At 39.9% G+C, this 12,421-nt stretch overlaps 1 protein-coding gene across 4 annotated transcripts in view; it reads left to right on the top strand.

The window, feature by feature from the left end:
- Positions 1–12,421, top strand: part of LOC311441202 (uncharacterized protein) — a 320,517-nt gene that overhangs the window by 263,947 nt on the left and 44,149 nt on the right. For all 4 annotated transcript variants that reach the window (XM_084528985.1, XM_084528986.1, XM_084528984.1 and 1 more), the window contains exon 6: positions 205–369. The gene's annotated coding sequence lies outside the window, so the exon portion shown is untranslated. The remainder of the gene's footprint in view (positions 1–204; positions 370–12,421) is intronic.

Raw genomic sequence — 12,421 nt, 5'->3', positions numbered from 1 at the left:
AATATGCATTGAATGCTTTTTAAGTCCTATTATGGTTTGTTTTTATTTCCACATGTTCAGATGAAATGACCATTACTGGGACTAGAAACTTAAAGCACTAATGGAAGCTCTTATAGTTGGTGCCAGTTTTATATCCTGCAGGGGTTGTTGCCACTATATTAATATCCTGGAGGTCAAGTTAATTTTTTTTAACATATTTTGCAGGCTCCGTGCAATTTGATAGAGTGTCACACTTGGTATGTGCCAGTTCTGCATCTGAATTAAAAGGGCCGGGGAACTAAACCAGATCAGACCTCCAAGTAAGGAGGTTTTGCAGAAATCCATGACCACACAGAAGGAAAATGGACATGGCAAACTTGTCTCCCAAAGGTACATGTGAAAACTCTTGAGGAATCAGTGTACTAGCTACAAATGAGAGAGATTTGTTGGGAAAGTCTGATTTTCCCTAGCAGCTGGACTTTCAGTTGCCTTGATCAGTGCCTGAGTGTGTGGCAGTGCATTTGGTTCAATTTGCTCCTGTGAACCAACATTTTTATTTTTTTTTTTCAATTCCTATAACCTAGATTTAACAAAAAGGGGTTTGAGAAACCCAATCCTTTCTCAGTCACACAATCACTCCCTGACTTTCAGTACTGCTGTCATCCATGGGAGCCGAGACAGCATCATGCCTGTGATAACACATGGGCATTTTGGTGATACAAAAATAGTGCAGGTGAACATGAAAACCTTTTTGCCCTTGCCTTGAGCCTGCTGGGCTGGGCAGCCATTTCTTACTGCAGACGAGCAACAAGGTGTGACTCTGTGCACAGGGCAAAGCAATTAACAGCCCAGCTGTGATTGCACAGGCTTTCTGTAGCCTCTCTCCCTCTTTTTCCCACACACAGTACATGCACATAGGGGAGGGGAAGGGGCTTTTCATTTCCTTTCTCCACTTGCTGCTGCGATTGCACTAAGTCAGTACAGAGATCCTTATCTCAAAGCTGTGAGGAAAGTGAAATCTCAAGTTTTGTCACTGTCTGAGTGCTCTGTAATATCCAGGTTGTTCAGCAGATGCTGATTTTACCTTCATGGTTTCTCTGTTAGTGGCATTTATTCTGTCCAGAACTCAGCATTAGGGCAGGGAGGGTCCCAGTGTGGTAAAAGTGTATCAGACATGGCATGAAGTGATACTGGTTTGCTTTTGTGACATTGTGATAAATCTGTTTTCCACTGAAAAACACCAAGGAGCCATTTTAATTTTTACCTATCGTTTCAGACTCTCCAGACTATTAAGGCTGCATAAATATTAAAAGCTTGTTATTTACATTAGAATCATTATCTTTATAGATATCAGCGCTTGTTAAATGATTCATAATGCATAATTCATTGAACCAATTCTGCCCCTTTCTCTGTTTGTTATTCACCTGCAAACAGACTTTGATTTTTACAAATTTGTTCATTATTCAAATAATTCCAGGCTCTCTTCATAAACATATTATAGTGGTCTCTTTCTTGAAAACTATTGTCTCCTACTACATTTTTATCAATTTGTTTCTGTTGTTGCTTGTAGAGTGTAATTGAACATTTAATAACAGACTTGAAACTCCCCCTGGCTAATCAAGATTTACAGGATAGCTGTAGGGATTCATGCGAACGCTTCAGTTACTCAGTTGCTACCATGCAGCCTCTGACACGGTATGCGTGTGGTCATTCATAAAGCAAGCCCTGCCTTTTATTCCCACTTGTTGGAAACAATAATCAAGGGAGTTCTGCGGCACTTGGCCAACTTGAGAAATCTGGAAAAGTAACTTCAGTGTATATGTACAAAGCAAGTATGGCAAGATTTAGGTTTCCCTAAACTGCAGCAGAGTATTAAGAGAGCACCAGACTGGGATTTTGGAGATTAGGTTGAGATCTCCAGCCAGCCATTTCCATGCAGAGTTGCTTCCCTCTGTGCCTCACTTTTCTCTTCTGCACGTTGATATCATTGTTGCTTGAGGATGATCTTTCTCTGCAGACACCAAAGGAAGTAAAAACACTCCTGGCATCTAACTTAAGACAAATCTATTAAGTTGCTTCCCGTGAGCTCAACAGATAGAGAGTTGTGAGAAGTTTCTCCATTGATTTGGGGTATCTGGCTTTGGGGCTGCTGTTACGAAACATCTCCAGGCAGATCCCTCACTCCCTGTTATAGGATTCTGGAGAGACTCACTGTATCATAGCTTGGCTAAAGCACCTGACAAAGCACTGCTGGGCTTCTGTGAAGAGAAAATAGTTTGGAAAATAAAGTGCAGTGTATTTGTCTCTGATCCAAATACTTTGATCTTTAAGGTAAGAGTAGGAGAAAAGTTCTTTTTGTTTTCAATTCAGTTCATCAGTATTCATCTTCAGTTTGTTTTGGATGCACTTCTGAGAAGCTCCTACCTGCACAACAGGGAAAAAGAGTTCAAAACAATATAGACAAAACAAACGCAGTAGTAAAGGACGAATTTATTTGAGTCTACAAAAGTGATTGTGGTAGATAACAATAACTAAACCTGTGAAAGCATTTGAAGAAAGAAAAAAATCCTGCTGAAAGCAATATACATATATAGAAAATATATTTAGAGAGAGGGAAGTTCAAATTTTGTACCATTTCAAAGTGAAATTTCAAGATAAAACAGACAAAATTAAGCCTTTTTTATTTTGAATTTTGATTTTCAATTTACTTAGCAAAAAAGACTTATTACATTTTCCTGGTAATTATTCTCTCCATATCAGTCTAGTCCTAATGTTTTTTTTGTTTTCTTCCTACTAAAGATAAGGGAAGAGAGATGATTTTTAGAAAGAAAATGTTTCACATTGAAAGCTTAGAAATGGAAAAAAAAATAAAAAAACAAAACAAAACAAAACAAAACACACACACAAAATAGAATCAGAAAATATTCCAGATTTTCAGCTAGAAAAACATGACAAATGGCCCTGAATGGAATTGTCTTCTTAGTTTCTAATGTTTCTCCACTTTTAAATGTGATCATTTCTCCCCTCATGTTCTCTCTGTTTTGTTTTGGTTTTGTTTCTTTCTTTCTTCCTTATCTTAGATAATTATATGCAGTTATTTTCTTTTACTCTTCAACCAAGCTCAGGTAAAATATGAGCTTCTAATGAAGAGTGACAGTGATTCAGCTATCTACTGTACAGTCACAGTATGCATGGACTTAAGTATCCTCGATATCCACTTGCAGCAATGCTGACTTTTAGCAGTAAAGAGAAGATTTACATCAGGAGGTTTACTTTTACATTGTTCACAAGGAGGAATGAGGTAAGCCTTAGCATTCCTGCAATGTTTTTGGACTGAATATATAGAGTCAGAGAACATTTACTTATACAAGTTCCTCAGCACTTCTCAGGTCACATCTGCACCTAGGCTCATGCCAGCTAAAATGTTCAGGCATGCCTGTACCCAGCACCTTGGATTGGCATGTTATGGATAAAGAGTAGCCCGGACATTTTTCTGAAGATCAGAGCTCAAACTCCACCCAGCACTGGGTTGTCTTTGGAGAGGTAGCACTTCCATGCATTTCAGGACCTGGCATTGCAATCCTGATCCAAGTTTAGACCTGCCATAATCTCAGTTTACCATGCTCTGCAGTATCCGAATTTATGATTTGCTTCACACCTGTGTCCAGTTCACGTGACAGTGAGTTACAAAGAGAACCAGAATCTGCAGAATATCATAATCTCTTAAACTAGTCTCCTGATGACAGATGGAAGCATCAAAAGTGAGAAACTACTGTATTGTTCATTATCAGTAGTCCTCATTTGTCTGTCTTCCTTTTTCCCTCTCTTTCACCATCCATCATCCAGCATTTGATGTTTGGGGACATCACGTATTATTTTGTCTCCCAGTCACTTTTACCCCTTCTTTGTGCAATGTGTTGACACAAGTGCTGTGCTCATTGTGGAGCCCTGGCCAAAATGGCTCAGCTTCCTTCCCAGGGAGTCAGAGAGCCAGGAAGAAAGGCTTGTTCGAGGTCTTGGCTCCCTCTCCTGGCTGGCTTTGCAGCAACTTAAAATGAGATATTAGCCCTTCAGAAATTACAGTGTTTGCTTACTGCCAAGGCACACTTGAAACAAGAGAGAAGAGCACTCTGATGATGAGACTCTGGATTGTAAAGAAAAAGAACAAGTTGGAAGGTAACCTCACTAAAATTACAGTTATTTTAAGTAAAATTGTGATGTTATGAACATTGGTTGTTTGAAAATACTTTCCTCCTGCCAAGACTTCTTGAATACAATATACATGTGAGAAAGAGTCTTGTTTTCTTTTGTTTATTTTTCTGGATTACCTGTATTTTCCATCTGTCCTGCAGGCTCTAGACTTCTACTTAGTAAATGTCCCAATAAAGGCTGTGTGTTATCCTTAAGCACTGGTAGCATTCCCTCTACCTGCTAATTGCTTTATTTGTCCTTACTGCTTCCGTCCCCTCATCAACAAAGGCTTTAGCATAAAGGGCAATGAGGTAGAACATGACAAGGAGAGTGGGAGCCAGAAGAGTGAATACTTCTGTAATTACACAGTAGCCTGGAGTAGCTCTTCTCAAATCAATTATGTAGCCTGGATTGCCCAAAACTCTGAGGACAGAGCCCTTGTTTTAATTTGCCTATGGAGCTATGTGCTCCAATAATGGGCAGGGTTCTTGCCTTGTTACCAGTTCCCTTTTATCAGAATCCACATAATTCCTTTCTTAGTTGTTATTTTTATCTAATTAGTGTATTAATAATGCATTGCACTTAACACAGCTATGAATCAATCATTGCAAATTGCTTCGCAAACATTAACAAATGAAATTTCATGTTATCTTGTTGAAAAGGTAGTGTCATGTCCATCTTACAATGGGGCAAAATGAGGCAGAGGATGGTAATGGAAAACAATTAGAAAAAGCTGATGGAAAACCACCCATAAAATCCTGATAAAGTCCTGTTACCAGATAAATTATCAGAAATGCCAAAATCTTAACCCAGCAATCAAAACACCCAGCCCAAACCATACACTTGCTGTGCAGTCCTCAGCATTGTCAGTTTTGGGAAGTTTATAACTGGGATAAACTTAGTATAAAAGCAAAATATAGCCAGCATCAAGAGGATTTCAGAAATTCTGGCGACTTTTGTTGTTGTTGTTGTTGCTGAAGAATTTACAAAATAGTGTACTGAATATAACATGGACCTTACAGGATTAAGGAGAATTAGCATCTTTATTGTTAATAGATTTCACAATTCCATAAATGTCTCCGATCTTCCAAAACGTCTAGCTCTTGTTGCTACACAAGTCAGTGTCAGAACTTCCTTGGCATCAGTGACTGGGATTTGGCCCACATGGTGGTCGCTGCCCTCATGTGTTCTTCTTTTCTTCCTTCCCTGTGGGACACTGACCAGAAGCTGTGTCCAAATGCCTGGGAAAGTTCAGAATCAGGCAAAAATTTGCTTTTGATTCCTATTCTTTTCGTAAGTAAAATACCAGTATGTAATGAGCAACCAGAATACTGGTTGTTTTACTTAAGCAATGACATAGAGGAGTGGAAAAAATAATTTGAAGCTCCATTTAAAAGGCATTACAGCTGCTGCCTGAAAGGACAAGTGTGTAGGAGGCAGAAGGGTGGCTCGTGCAACTGCAGGTAACCAGTTGTTTTGTTCAGCTGTGTATGCAACAACAGAGGCAAAGGTCTGACATGAAATCTTATCCAAAATTTTGGTAAAAAAAAAATAAAATATATAATTCACTGAAAAGCCATTTTAAGTTTCCTACATGTTTCTAATTAACTGCAAGTAAGTTTAGAATACAAACATTTTCAGACTCTTAATTAAAAGAAAAAAAAAAAAAAGACTCAATAACGATTCATGAAAAGTTTGTGATCATTTCTTACTGAAAAAAAAAAAAGGTTTATCTGGAAAAAAAAAATGTGTCTGGGCCTAACTGTAACCTTATCTGCATAACCCGTAATAGAATAAGTATAGCTATAGAAAGACTTTTGTTCTTTTTGGCATAGCTGATCAATTAGATGTGTAGGATGGAGTTACAAAAGCTCTTACAGTTTGCAGGAGTTGCTTTCTGTTTACCCCTGCCTTTCTGAACAGCACAGTGCTGGAAATGATGTTACAGTGAGCAAGCGATATTTTGAAAACTGAGTTGTTCTTTATGTTGTATTACTACATATTTATGTCATATTACTAAAGACCTCAATTGCCACTGGTTTCCCACAGGATGGGATTTTGATGCCACAGAAATGCACATGAAGGGTTGGACATTGCTTCAATCCCCCTTGATGGGGAAAAATGAAGGTGACAGTGTTATATCTGTTTTATATAAGGAGATCTGAGACACAGAGGGGCAGGATTATTTTTATTCCTTTATTATTATTAATAATAATTTAAATCCTTGCCAAATTCTCATGAAGCTTTATGTATAACATTCTATTTTTGATGCTTTCACCATCACTGTATCATCTTTCCACCAGCAGCCCTCATTGGCCGTATGTGACTTGCCCAAAGTCTCTCCAGAGGTCACTGGGAGAGCTGGGAACTGAGTCTTTATCTGTAATGACAGTCAATGCACACCTCTAGATGGGGAGCAGACATATACCTTCATCCAAAATCCATGTCAGGTTCAAAAACACCTTTTAAAAGACAGCTGACCTACTGCAGGATTACAGTTTCAGGTGAAGTGAGCCAGAGCCAGAGCAGGTCCTTATTGAATAACCTGCTGTGTGTGAGGTGAAAGCAGCACCATTTCAAGGCTGCATACCCTTACAAAGTCCAACAAGCCCATGGAGAGGGACTAATCGGCTGGGAATGAACTGGTACATCTTGCAAGACTTTTTTCTAGGCAAGTTGGGTGCGAGTAAAATATTCTAACGAGGGAAAACTGAGAAGTTCAGTGCTTAATTTGTACATGGAAGTCCCCTAGTTGGAGCGCAGGCCTGTCAGTGGACTGTCACCTCTTGTACACAGGCTCTGTCAGCAGGTCCCAAAATATGCCTGCGGCACAAACAGTGGTTCAGAGAGCTGGCAGATCACACAAGGCAGGCAGCACCTTGTCTCTTTCTATAACTATTACATTTCACTAGGAAAATTATGAAATGCATTATCATCCCCACATTAATTTGTCATATTAGCCATTGCTGGAATGCCCAGACGGTCAAGAGAGCAAGTGATAATTGTCATTTGGGAGGAGACAGCATTACTCAGATAGATAGAAATCATCCCTTTAGGATTTATAGGAAAACAATTGGTGCAGTATGGTGTCCAGCTACCTCTCCTGCTACTGGTAATGCATTTGTGAAGGTACTGACACATTAAAGTTTGCGCTAGGCTCCCCCTTATCTTCGAATGGCCACCAAATAGCATTCTCACAGTATTAACTTTCTGTCACTTACAGCTCAAGACGTGACCTAGAGTAAAAGGCCGTATATCTCCCCATCAGTTCCTTGAACTACTCCCTCTCAAGATGCATGTTAATTGTGTGCCTTAATCTTGCAGTCCACGACTGAGAAAAAGGATGGACTTCAGTAATATTCTTTCCAATGAAAATGAAACATTTGCATGGTCAAAGTAAAAGTTAATGAAGCTAACTTAGGCTTTCCAGAAACTTCAGATATTGGAGAGCACACAGCTTTACCACACAGTTTGCAGGCAGGCACTGCATTTTTTTTTCTCTCACATAGCTTTTAGCATTTAAACTAGTCACTACATTTGCTAAATTAGCAAAGCAAAAGATTTTGAAGATTTGGCTCTTTTTTTGTACCTGTATGCTGCACATGCAAATATAACACCCCCTCTTTTCCCTAAAAAACAACCAAACAAATGAATAAACTCACACCAAAAGCCAAAGTTGATTTCTAAAATTATTACAAATGATTGTGGTCGCCTGCAGCCCATACCAACAGCCAGGGGCCGGTGTGGGGATGCACAGGGCTCAGGCAGCAGCTGGCAGCCAGGCCTAGGTCTCCGTACTGGGGCCAGGGCTGGACAGGGTGAGCTCCCCTTCCTGCCCCCTAAAACTAGAAAGAAAGCAGAGGTCACCTTGGCTTCGTGCTGCTGGATGAAGGGAGTTGCAAAGTGCAGCTAGACAAACCTCCCAAAGTGGCATGCTGGACTTGATGTTTATGCCAAAGGTCACTTTTAACAGGGAGTAATAAATATTGCTGAAATATTAATGTAGAATAACACATAAATACATTTTTGTGGGGTCATGGGGATGCACCTTTGGCTTTTTAATTAACACGGCCTTTGCCAGTGCAGACACCAGGCCACCTCCTGCGTTTCCTATGGCCAGCAGTGGGCAGGAGCCATAGGCAGGGAGCAGCGGCTGCAGCCCACGGGCTTTTCCTCATCCCCCTGTTAGCTCTGGGGGGAAACCCGACAGGGAGAAAGGAGCTGCTTGCAGCCCAAACACACTGGGAAAAAAACATTTTTATTACTGGGAAGGCAGAGAATGCCAAAAGCGCTAAGCCTCCCTTTGCCCAAATCTATTACCTTTGAGGGCTTTTTTTTTTTTTTTTTTTTTTTTTTTTAAGGGGGGGAAAGGAAAGGGGGGGCAAAAATGCTGACCTTAATTAATGGAAGGCCCACTAGACCCGAAGGAAAAGGTTTGGCTCTCAAGGCCCGGGCCTCCCCCTGAGCCTCTCCTGGGTGTAATGAGAGAGCTCAGCTTCATTACTGGCAGCTGAGGGGAAGGGTCACTGGGGCTGGATTTGCAGGGCCCTCATTGAGGGATCACTCCATGCTGAGAGGAGCTGGCCATGCTCTTGGACACCTGGTCATTAACATTGCTAATTAGCGGCCATTAATCAGGGCCCTGGGTTTTTTGTTGTGTGTCACCGGCTCAGAGGAACCAAGTGAATAAGAAGATTGTTTCATTACCTCCACAAGAGGTGGAATGAAAGCAGTTCCCATCAGCTCAAGATGAGCTGAATTAAGGGAAAGGTTAGACAACAATTTAAGATGAGCTGCCGAGGGGGAGCTGGGGGACCTGAGCTGTCCTCTGAGAGGAAAACCAGTCACCTATAATTAATGAAATCTTCCACAACCTAACTTTAATCACCGTGTGAGCTTCTCACCAAAAAACTTATCTTTTGCATCTGAAGGATGCTAATTTATCTACTTATGAAGTTCCAATCTTGGCAAGTTTTATTTTGACAGGATTTTAATAACATATATATATGTAAAGGCAGGTGGGTGTATGTGTAAGTGTACACTCATACAGTGTGAGTTTGGCTGTGTGTTTGTTCTATATATTTACCTGAGTTAGCAAGGGTGCATTTTACACAACTAGCCACGGGGAAGGGGGAAAATAAGTCTATTTTTAAAGGCATCTATTTATAAAGTTTTTTTTCAGAGTTGTATATAACAATATATCTATATATTTGTACTTTCTATGCTATGGGTGTGAAAGAAGAGAAGAAATCCAGTGTTTTTCAGAGGCAGAATAATTAAACACAAGTTCTGTTTTGGTGGGTTAAAAGTGACATGGGAAAAATGATAGTTATTGGTGTGCATAGGAAAAAGTAAAGAATTTAATTAGCAACCAGATTGTTAAAATGCAGCATTCTCCTCCCGTACTCTATTGTCTAACTTTTGTGGAACAGGTGCCTAATTTTCCTAATGGGATACATTTTAATTGACAAAGTAGTTTGATTGCTTTACACCAGTTTTCAGTTTCTTGCTTACTTTTAATATAATAAACTCTTTATTTCTACAAACTCAGATGCCCTCAAGAAAGTAATTAGAAGCAGGTTTTATCTGCCTGTCTTTTTTTATAAACCACTTTTTGATTTCTAAAACCAACTAACCAAAAGCTTGATTTGTTCTGCTGATGTGTGAGAGCCAGTAACTTTTAGTCATATGCACTGAGCATTTCAATCAAGTTGTTTGCATATCCATTCATGTCAGCAAGACTCTCAAAATGGATTACAAACATTTAATTGTAAGAGGAATAAAATAATTAAGGAAGGACAAGTGGAAGTTAAAAATATGCCTAAGGTTTCACAACAGTTATTGGATCATTCTCATCATGAGGCATAAATTCCTCCTTGTAGTTTCAAAGGACTTTATTCATCTCAGGCACATTGCTTTTTGTAACAACAGAAAGTAAAACCTTGTTTCTTATGTATGTGATTCTCTTTGTAGAGTTGGGAGGTTGGTTAAAAATGTCCATAAAACTAATCTTTGGAGCGTTTTAGCTGGTCTGGAATTCTATAATATGATTTCTGGGACTTCATGGGAAAGTTGAAGGCTCAAGGGGAAATTACACAATGAACAGCTGAGAAAAAGTTGCATTCTGGCACAGAATCATGCAAATGGGGCACATTCTTCAGTTTTCTCATGACGGATTGTCTCTGAAACTACTGAGCCAAGTTGCTGAAATGCTAATGAAGGAGAAGCATCAATGAGCAGTGTCATCCTGGGGGCTTCTGAAGGGGACAGAGTAGGAGACGGACGGAGGGGGCGAGGGGGAGGGAAGGAAGGAAGGAAGAGAGAAAGAATGAAAAGAAACCAGGCAGGAGGAGTTTCAAATATTGGGTCTAGCCCACTCTTAAAATTAAATGGAGGGGAAAAAAGAGCTGTGATGAACTCTGATGAACAAGTTCCTCCTGGCTTATAAAAATGAATAGAAGCACTTACAAGGCAATGAGTATGATTTGTGGGGGGAAGCAAGCATGGAGTGCTGGAGTTGGGGGCTACCCTTCTGTTTAATGCTAGGTGAGATTGGTGTAACGAGATCAGGATGCCCTTGCAAAAATATGGAGGAATGGTAATAATCGGTCCTTAACTTGGCTCTGAAAATTGTTACTATTTACAACTTTCTAAAAAAGCATTTTCCTTATGGCAGACTTTGAGTGCTTCTGTTTGTTAAGAAAAACAATTACTTTTCCTCCAGTAGATAGCTGAGCCTTATAACCAGATATCCCAAGGCTCAGCTATGAGTGCTCCTTGAAAATATTAGGCTTTAATGTATTACATCTTTTTATTAAAATACCCTGCCAGCTCTGTTTAATGGACTTTCAGAATTGTTCCACACTCACTCGTGCCCCAGCATTACTGGCCAAAGATCTCAGCATGCTGGTACTATATTAATTTGAACATCTGGCTGGAGGTCGCTTCCATTCAGTGTTCCTGTAGGCGTTTTTGGGTGCTAAGCACTTTAAAATACATCCCTCAGCACTCCAGATGCAACATGTGTTATTCAAGCTTGCAGGAGGGCTGTGAAAAGCCAGCAGCTGCTGAGGAACAAAATCCAGTCATCTGCTCTTTGTCCTCATTGCTGGTGAGAGCAGAAAATCAGTAGGTGCTGTGTGTGTGTAGACAGGGGAGGAAACTGAACTCTCCAAGTCTGGACCAGTGTGAGGTGGGGCTGTGCAGTGGGCATGTCACATGGCAATTGAAAGACCTTGGTCTTGGTCTTATCTATAACCTCCAGAAAGTTCCTTCACCCATTTTGTCCCAATTTTTGCCTCAATGGCTCTATTTAAATTCCTTGAAATGAAGATGACTCTCTCTTCCTATGGATTTTCATGCTGTCTGCCAGGATATCCCAGTTTTACTTGGAGCTTTCTGATGCAATTCTGGTACAAGCAGTGGTAAAAAAGCAGTATAGCACTATTGCACAAAATCTGAAATATTTCAGAACAGTTTGGGAATGGCTGTGCTGTGTTGGGCCCATGGCACTTGGTGTGTTACTGTTGTACACATTTGTGCTTTGGTGGATTGCTTTAATGTTGATTTCAAACCTCAGCAATACTTACGGTCTTAATTTCATTAGCAGATTTAAAATGTGGTACCTGTATTTGCATGCACAAATCACCGGGTGGTGCTTGCCTGCCCAAATACTGTTATTTTTTAGTTTATGATATGTTTTGTAGCATCTAAGAGCACTAGACAAAGCAGGATTTGTGCAAGCATTGAATAGCACGGGTCTCCCTGGTGCTACAACTATTGTGGGAGACACAAGTGAGATGTGGGCAGATGTGGGAGCTCTCTGGCCTGCAGTCCCACTGGCAGCAGGTTTGGGGTGGTGTCACCACACCAGTGACCTACTCCCACTCTTTTTCTTTTTTCTTTTTCTTTTTTCTTTTTCTTTTTTCTTTTTTCTTTTTTCTTTTTTCTTTTTTCTTCTTTTTCTTTTTCTTTTTCTTTTTCTTTTTCTTTTTCTTTTTTTCTTTTTCTTTTTTTCTTTTTCTTTTTCTTTTTCTTTTTCTTTTTCTTTTTCTTTTTCTTTTTCTTTTTCTTTTTCTTTTTCTTTTTCTTTTTCTTTTTCTTTTTCTTTTTCTTTTTCTTTTTCTTTTTCTTTTTCTTTTTCTTTTGGGGGGGTGGAGGGGATGGGGAAGAGGAAGAGAAAGGAAGGAGGGAGAGCGTTTGTAGGCATATAGTAATCTCCCAAGTGAAAGTCATAGCCCCAGTGTGTTTT

The sequence above is a fragment of the Aythya ferina genome, assembly GCF_964211825.1.
Source record: "Aythya ferina genome assembly, chromosome: 9".
Taxonomy (NCBI): Eukaryota; Metazoa; Chordata; class Aves; order Anseriformes; family Anatidae; genus Aythya; species Aythya ferina.
This window is presented reverse-complemented; position numbering and strand designations above follow the sequence as displayed.